General features: G+C 36.5%; 1 long non-coding RNA gene across 1 annotated transcript in view; it reads right to left on the bottom strand.

The window, feature by feature from the left end:
• Nucleotides 1-6,622, bottom strand: part of LOC117284745 — a 17,286-nt gene extending 10,664 nt beyond the window's left edge. The window contains exons 1-2 of the long non-coding RNA XR_004515846.1: nucleotides 6,551-6,622; nucleotides 1,061-1,171 (exon numbers count right to left, since the gene is read on the bottom strand). This is a non-coding gene — a long non-coding RNA (uncharacterized LOC117284745). The remainder of the gene's footprint in view (nucleotides 1-1,060; nucleotides 1,172-6,550) is intronic.
• Nucleotides 6,623-7,891: the final 1,269 nt, after the last annotated feature.

Genomic DNA, 7,891 nt, shown 5'->3' with positions numbered 1-7,891 from the left:
CAGCTCCACCCCCGGGAGAAAAAAAAAGAGAGAGAGAGAGAGAGAGAGAGAGAGAGAGAGAGAGAGAGAGAGAGAGAGAAAGAAGAAATTAAAATCAGAAGTTAATAGTCTACTTCTTGGCTGGGTGTGGCAGTGTACACCTGTAATCCCAGCCCTTGAGAGGCTGAGGCAGGAGGATTGCTGTGAGTTTGAGACCAGCCTGTGCTGCATAGTGATTTCCAGGTCAGTCTCAACTACATAGTGAGACCCTGTCTCAAAAAAAAAAAAAGTCTACTTCTCTAGAGAGGAGACATACATTCAACTTTAGCCTTTCTTACACTTGATTCTGAAAGCAAGTTAATAGGTTATTATATTAAGAGAAGTATTTGATCGTAGAAAGGGACATGAGATTGTAGGAGCATTGCCTTCATGGTTAAGAAAGAAAGAAGCATTGGGGATAATGGTGAGAAAGCCCAGGCATTTCATCAAGATATGATCATTTCATGATGTGTCCAAGGGAGCATTGTTTTAAAGCACCAAAAGATAATCACATAGGTATCTTGGTTAGTTTCATTGTTGGCTAATTTGTGTTGTTTTGTATTATATACATACCTAAAGGCTCATAAAAGTGAAAATGGGTATATTAATTCTAATTTGCTTCTGTTTAAGCAGTGAAATTGCTTTATAGCCCTTGCTACAATCAAAAGGAATTAATCTGAAGAGTAGTGGCTTGCAAAAGTAAAATTGAAAAATTTATGCCTACATTTCATATTCAGGAAGTAGGTCAAGACATTAGGAGGTCTAGTCTAGGCAGAAATGATAACAACATAGAGCTTGAACAAAGTTACATAGTTCCTAACAGTGAGCGCTTTTTCATTGGCAGTCCAGAAGAAATAAGGTCAGGTGTTTTGCAGTGAAAGTAGATAATAGTTATGGGGCAGTGATATAAAATCAAATTTCCAAGGAAGACCCCAGAAAGGACAAGCAGTCAAACCTAGGTCACACCATGCCCTACTATTGTCAGTTTAGTGGACATTTTTTTTTAACCTGAGGCACAAACTACCAGATATCCACCACTTACCTGAGAAAGGATCTGTTTTGACTCATGATTTCAGAGTGCCCAGGTCATTGGCTGGCTCAAGGGCAGAAACGGCATGGCATGTAGTAAGTAAGCTGCTCGACACATAGCAACCTGGAAGTAAATGAGAGAGGGAAAGCCAAAGGGAGAGATACACCCTTCAGTAGTATGGTCCTAATTAATCTCTCCTCCACACAAACCCCCACCTTCCAACAGCACATTCAAGTATGAACTCAACAGTGAATCAATTCACTGGTAAGTACAGTGACTCTCTACAAGCACCATTTCTAAACACCGAAGACTTTTCCAGTGTATTTTCCATTTAAATTCTAACAGTTCCTCTTAACATTGAGGCCTATTAAAGAAACTATTCTCTATTTAGCCACATTTTTCAATTTATTATATGTCACTTTATTCAAGTGATTGGATTAGTATTTTCCATTAGTTGCTAGATTTGAATGAATGCAACATGTGCTTGGTGTTTATACTAGCAGATTCTACTTTATGTTGAAAATATCCATTTGCAGCTTGTCTTGCTTTCCTAAAACGAATAAAATATATACATTTAAAAGTTATTTTTTCAACAAAATTATTGAAATAATTCACGTAAGCAAAATTAAACTTGATGTGATTTCTGATGGGAAATAAAAATATGAAGTGAGTTCCCGTTTACTAATATAATTTTGCCCTTTGACACTGTTCAGTTGAACCAATAACAACTATAACATCAACACAAAATTCAATTAGCCCAATAGTAAACAATTTTGCAATATTTTTAAGATGCTCCTTTAGGATGGGGAATATATTTAGAGAAGTTAAAGATGAAATATGGGCATTGAAGGACTCTGGTACAGATTTTGGATTAGTTCTCATAGATTGGTAATAAATTTTTAAAAATATCTAGGCCAAGAAAACTGCAGAATTAGAGAAGTCTAAAGTGTTAACAGCGATGTAATTGATTATTTTGACAAGGCCCATCAGCACACAGGACCCCAAATGTGACAGAAGAGATATAATAATGTATGGCTTCAAATTAGAATAAATAATGTTTATGTGTCATTTTAGTATTTCAAAATCTATTTTCAAAATGTTCCCTTTTATGAGTAAAGATGTATAAAATACTCAAAGTTGTACAAATCAAATCATAAAATTTTAATAAAACCTGACCATCGTCTTCAAGAGTTCTACCTAACCTCTCTTCTAGGTGGTTTACTATTTCTGTTTTAATATTTATGTCTTTAATCCATTTTGATTTTACTTTAGTGCATGGTGAGAGATATAGGTCTAGTTTTAATCTTTGGCAAGTTGAAACCTAGTTTTTTCAGCACCTTTTATTAAAGAGGCTATCTTTGATCCAGTGAGGGTGTTAGGCTCCTTTGTCAAAGATGAGGTAGCTGAGTGTAAATAAGAACTACAAAGTATAATAGATAATGTGACATAGGAAGAAAAGGGACAAAGAAGAAGGGGGAATGGAAAGGGTAGGGGAAAGGAAAGAAGGGAATGGAATTTACAGGAGAAAATGAAAAATAATGGAAACAAAGTCTTTGTAGATAGGGAGGGAGAGAGGGGTTGAAGGGAAGGCAGGGAATAGGGAAAAAAATAAGAACAAGATGGATTACGTAGAACTACAAATTCCCCACAATGGGAAATGTCATTATATTGTATAAATTAAATGTAACAATATAGTTAAAAAAATGTATGAAACTTGAAAATTTTCAGTGTAAAATGTCAGCTAAATTGATCATAGATAAACACACTTACAATGAACTCATGGATAAACTGACTGATTTTGACTTCCTGTGGACGATCTGGCAGCATGCCTGATCTTTTAAAATGCTTCTAATCTCTGATACAATAGTTTTACCTCAGGCAATTGGCCTATAGAAATACACTAAGATACAATGAGAGATTTATGCATATAATTTTAATTGACAAATTATGTACAAGTTAAAAATTTAAAGGACTTAAATAACTGAATACTAAATCATCATAAATAAGTATGGCATCATTAAACGTTAGGAAATTTTTTAAACCATTGCAAAAATTATTTTCATAAAACTTTTAGTATAATTGAAAAGAAAATTTTATATTTAGAATTAAGTTAATTGAGTAAAAAAAGTTAAGAGTAAAATTCCCTATCAATATCAATTAAGCCAAAATGAAATCCATAGATGTACTTCTTTATTTTGTCTATGTTCCATATTTACCAAAGTCATGTATTATTCAACTACTAATTATTATGAGTAATTTAATATGTAGTATAATATTTGACTAAAAACAGATGACACAAGTTCTGTAGACTAAATGTGTCCCTGCTATATTCATATTAAAACCTAGTACACAAGGTGATGATACCTAGAAAGTGCTTAGCTTATAAAGATGGAACCACCAAGAGTGGGGTTAGGGTCTCACATCAGAGTCACCAGAACAATCTTTTACCTCTTTCCCCATTCAAGGATAATGCAAGAATATATAAATCAGGAAGTCCTCTGTAGACGCCAAATATAATAGCATCTTGTGGTTGGCCTTCCCAGCCTCCAAAATTTATGAAATAGGTTTCTGCTGCTGACAAGCCACACAGTCTGGTGTGTTCTGTTATAGCTGTCTTAATGAACCAAAATAGAAATCGGTACTGAGAAATAAAGGAACTGTTTTATTAAATACCTAAAAAAGCTGCTTTGAAACCATGTAGTGGGTTAAGGGTAGAAGAGATTTTAATGAACAATTTAGAAAGAGCTCACATTGCTATCACTGAATTTTTATAGGTCATCCTGATGAGGGCCAGAAATCAAAGGAAAAAAACTGTGGAAGGCTCAATCTTCTTAGTGACCTAAATAACACTGAACAGAATGTTGGTAAAAACTTGAGCACTAAGGACTATTCTGATAAAATCTCAGACAGAAATGAGAACACATTATTGAAGAATGGAAGAAAGGACATGCTTGTTTAAAAATTGGCAAAGTACCAAGTCTTGTTAATGTTCTATTGTTTTGTGGAAGGTAGAAATTACTAGTGGTGAACTTGGATATTTATATAGAGAAACTTCTAAACAAGTTGTTGAAGATGCTGTCTGTTTAGAGTAAAAGCTAAGAGAAGAAAAAGACTTAGAAATTGGGTTGTTCAGCAAGACGGAAGCAGAGCTTGCACATTTAGAAAATTACTAGGTGGCATACGTTTTGTAAAAGGAGAACACTGAGACCTTTGATATGAAAATTGATGATGAACATCAACAATTCAGAGTTCATCAGAGATGCCATTTTCATCACAGATTCAAAATACAAGTGACCCTCAGCAGAGAAGTTTCTAAAAAGGGGTTATTGACCCCTTGGGAACTCAGAGTGCATTATTCAGTGCCACCTGTCATTGTAGATACTCTTGTTAGAGGAGATGCAGGTTTGCCAGACTTCTGGGTAGTGTAAGTCATGGTAGCCATTGCCACTAGAGGATGCTGGCAGGAAACTCTAGGTTTGCTACCATGTCTTAGGAGATACTTCTGCGTCCTAACTAGGATCCAAAGGACTTACTTTAAGTGAACCAAAGAGATACTCTAGGCATAGAGGCACTGAGAGCTATCCCACAACCACGAGATGATGTGGCCACTCTACATTAAACTTCAAGGCAGAACATCAAGCCAGAGAAAGTTCTTCTGTCTCAAATGTGTAATGAGAGTTACCCCACCAGGTTTTGGGACTACTTTGGACCTGTCATTCCTTTCTCACATCCCATTTCACCCTTTTGGAAGAGCAACGTTTACCCCATGCCTGTTCTATCATTGTATTTTGGAAACACATACCTTGTTTGGATTCTTCCATGTAAGGGCAGAGGGAGATATCAATTGTAACAGCATGGTCATCTTAGATCTGTGAGCAGCACATTTATGAGCTGCCCAGTATATTATATTTCAGGTGTAGTAGCCCAAACAGATGAAGTTATTTTGTAACATTATTTCTACCTTATAAATGAGAGCAAAGATGCTGAGCAATTGCATTATCCAAAGTTACAGCACCTGTAATTTGCAGAGCTAGAATTAAAGTCCAGCTTTTGTGATTCTTCATCTGATACCCTTTTTTTCTATCCCATAGTGATTTTTCTAGAAAGGGAATGTGAAGGAGGCATGTTATGCCAGTAAATTACCAGAGCAGTAGTTTAGTGCAGTGCTATGCACCACACTATCTATGAGCTTACCACATAAGTCACTGGCTTTGGCTCAACTAAGCCTTTGATTTTGAGTTCACCATCATATTTGATCTTCTTGGGAAAATTACACTGTCTATAGTGTGTGAGTTAAATAAAAAAAAATTCCTAGTTTTCCGAGAGCTTCCTTCTTTTTTCCAAATACTACAATTGGCACCATTCTTTTGCATGGATGGGGTATTTTTTCCAAAGGAAGTGCATCAAAATGCCTAGCACAAATATTTTTAAATTGTTCTATTTTTTCAAATCCTGGAGTGATGTACTACCTTGTCTTCCTAATAGTAAAAGTTAGTTAGCATATTAAACACCTTCTAGGGTGTTTGAAACCATCTTCACGATATAAGCTTGGTGAAAGCACTTAAAAACACAACCTGTAAATTATTTAGAACCCCTAAAGAAATGGCCCAAGTACTAAATTTGCAGAGGATGGGATGTCTTTCAGTTTTAAGACTTCTGGGTACTTGGGGGTGGTTATGAAGCCTAAGCCTCAGAACTCATGCAGTTCTAATTTTGGTCTTATTTTCTGGAAATGTATTGCCTCTCAGTTAATTTTAGGATCTGAAGAAACTAACATCACAAATCCTGCCATTCACATAGATTAGACCAATTTAGGCCATCTGCCAACCTCTAAAGAAATTGCTCTGACCAGCAGGATGCACTGAGCTAATGCCCTTAAGCCAGCCACCTTAGCCTGGCTCTCTTGTCCTCACCAACCTCTGCTTACTGGTTATTCCCACCATGTAACCACCCACAAATGGAGAAAGATAATTTAAATCAAATATCTCTGTAAATTATGACTTCGGGCAGACTGAGGAAGTTACCGAAGAACTGAATATGTTTTTTTTGTTTTTTTGTTTGTTTGTTTGTTTTGGTATTTGACCTAAATTAGATGCACACTTCTAGTTCTCATATCAACCTAAGAAGTTTAAATTAATTCAATTTCTAAACAAATCAAAGTAGTAAAGCAATAGATCATATATTTATTTCTCTGAACCAATATTTGATAGTTTTTTTTTGTGAGGAGGGTTTGGTTTTGTGGTATGGGGATCAAACTCAGGACCTTGCAATTGCGATACAGCCTGGAGCCACTGAGCAAAATCCCCAGCTCAAACAAATATTTGAGTATCTTGTGTATGCAATGAGTCCAAACTCCGGGATTTTTAGAGAGGTTAAGTGGGAGGCACTAGGACCACATGGATATTCAGACATGGTTTCAAGACAGCTGAAATCTATGTGTTTTTAAATTCTTACTCTCAGTGATCTGTTTTCCATTTTCTCCATTTCAGTGTGTGCACTTACCTGTCACAAAGCCTGTTATTACATGTCCTTCTCTGAATTATAGCATCAGGTACTGAAGTTTCACAAGGTGCTAAGAAAATTCATAAACAAAAAGAAAATAAATATGTTGTATTAGAAAGCGAGGAATTAAGCATCTTCTCACTGGAGTTCCTAAAGTTTATATTCTTCATTTAATGAAATCAATCTCTCCTCAATATGTAGGGGAGAAATTTATACCACTGAATTTACACTTTAGAAAGTATGATTTTTAGATACTCCTGAGACATAGATGAAATGGTATGCCTTTTGGGACTTCAAAAAGGTCCAAACGGTAGGTTATGAATGAGATTCAGTGGGAATAATGGTGGATTTCATTCAACAACTGAAAGATTTCTAAAACCAGTAAAGAAAAAGTTCAAAGAATAGATTTACAATTCAGCGGCCAATGTTAACCAATATACTTTGTATTTGTACCCTGTTATATAAAGTATTTAAAATTTTGTGCATAATGTCTGCTGCAGCCAATGACAGTTGTGTTCATGAATTCTACATTTCTTAAAGCCAGACAGGGAAAGGGAGGCTTGATTGCAGTAACTGCTTGGGCAAAGAAATAGTTTACAGTACAGTTACCAGGAACATTTACTTTTAACATTAAGACAGCATTGCACCACATCTATTTCCTGCCGTTTTCTTTTGAAAATAAATTAGAGGAAAGTGATTCTGTCTTGCAGGTCTTTCCTTTCAGCAGGACGTAGAACCGTTAACATGTATTTACCATATTTCAGGGACAATGCTCCACCGTTCAGATACCACCATTTCAACAGACAAGTACATAGTATGTGTCCAAGACTAGGTATTTTGACAGGAAATGAACATACAGGCTGTCTTTAGAAAACACAATTTAAGAGGACAAGCTTCTGTCTCTCACTCTCTCTCTCTCTCTCTCTCCCGTTCTCTTTCTGCTGAGTGGGCCACCATGCCTCCTCGGCTCCTTAATAAAGATCTCTCATATGACCTCTGTTGGTGTGTGGAGTGGTCTTTGACAGGCACCGGGTTTCTTTCCTTGGCTTTAACGCCGGGATCCAGGGACCCTGTTCCTTGGTGCCCCAATCCTCCTGCCCCACAACTCCTGTCCATTCACCCAGATGCGTCTCCGCGCCCACCACCGGCCTCATGGATAGGTGAGTAACCAGCTTTTACTAGAGGGTTTTGTCTGTCTGGATTTTTTTTTAATTTAATTTATTGGTACATTCTAGGTACACAGTACAGTTACATTCATTATTGGGATCTTGTACCTTTACATGACAGGTCTTGGTTCTCATTTTTCCCCTTGTCCCCACCCTCCCTTCACCCTCCCCTCCC

This window comes from Fukomys damarensis, unplaced genomic scaffold (assembly GCF_012274545.1).
Source record: "Fukomys damarensis isolate Sample0158 unplaced genomic scaffold, DMR_v1.0_HiC HiC_scaffold_39, whole genome shotgun sequence".
Lineage (NCBI taxonomy): Eukaryota > Metazoa > Chordata > Mammalia > Rodentia > Bathyergidae > Fukomys > Fukomys damarensis.
This window is presented reverse-complemented; position numbering and strand designations above follow the sequence as displayed.